This window comes from Emydura macquarii, unplaced genomic scaffold (assembly GCF_026122565.2).
Source record: "Emydura macquarii macquarii isolate MOO-44397 ecotype Brisbane River unplaced genomic scaffold, CSIRO-AGI_Emac_v2 contig_2417, whole genome shotgun sequence".
In the NCBI taxonomy this organism is placed as follows: Eukaryota; Metazoa; Chordata; order Testudines; family Chelidae; genus Emydura; species Emydura macquarii.
In genome coordinates, this window is record NW_027132554.1 from 1959180 (window position 1) to 1960239 (window position 1060).

Genomic DNA, 1060 nt, shown 5'->3' on the forward strand with positions numbered 1-1060 from the left:
TAGGTGACAAATCTGAGGAACTGTTCCACACTGAAGTGCCAGTAACAGAGGTTTTGGAACAAAATGATAAATTAAACGGTAGTAAGCCAGCTGGACCAGCTGGTATATTCACCTAAGAGTTCTGAAGGAACACAAATATGAAATTGCAGAACTACTAAGTGTGGTATATAACCTATCATTTAAATCAGCTTCTGTAGCAGATGATTGGAGGATAGCTGCTGTGACATCAATTTTTTTAAAAAGGCTTCAGAGGCGATCCTGGCAATTACAGACTGGTAAGCCTAACGTCAGTACCAGGCAAATTGGTTGAAACTATAGTAAAGCACAGCATGGTTTAAAACTTAACGCTAACACAGTAAAAGCTCAGTCAGTCTGGTTGCTTCATGAAAGATGAGAAAATTCTTGGGAATTTTTCATCAATTTAATTCAGTGCAGTTGGTTTTGTATAACTGCACAGACAACAGAGTGATCAAAAATTATTGTTATACTCTCTTATTAGGCAAAAAGTACAGTTATACAGGAGGCTCCATAGCTCAGGGGTGAGAGCACTGGTCTAGTAAACCAGTGGTCGTGAGTTCAAATCTCACTGGGGCCTTAGACAAACCCATTTGTCCTTTCTTTATCCCTGTAATACAGTCCCATAATTTTTATAGAAATGTCATTGTACTTTACATAGGTTAAATTTAAGCAATATACAGTAGTTGTATCACCTGACAGGCAGTGCAAAAATGCACAGGGCTAGCAGGTGTGAGATACACTAGCAGGAGGCCATTGGGGCTTGAAAGCAACCCATTAAGCCTGGCTGGCACTGCATTTGCTGTATGACGAATGCAACCTAATAAACATCTCCCCCTCTCTCCTACATCACATTTGCTGTATGATGAATGCAACCTATTAAACACACACTCCAGCACTACATTTGTTGTATGATGAAATAAACTTATTAAACACCTCCCTGCCCCCACTGCATTTGCAGTATGATGCTCTTCTATGAAAGAAATGAGAAATTCCTTGGAAATTGTGAGATAATTAATCTCTCTATGTAGCAAGAGGCCAATAA

At 39.3% G+C, this 1060-nt stretch overlaps 1 non-coding gene across 1 annotated transcript; it reads left to right on the plus strand.

The window, feature by feature from the left end:
• The first annotated feature begins 522 nt into the window (after window positions 1-522).
• TRNAT-AGU (transfer RNA threonine (anticodon AGU)) lies at window positions 523-595 on the plus strand. The gene has a single exon. It is a non-coding gene; the product is annotated as a tRNA-Thr (tRNA).
• Window positions 596-1060: the final 465 nt, after the last annotated feature.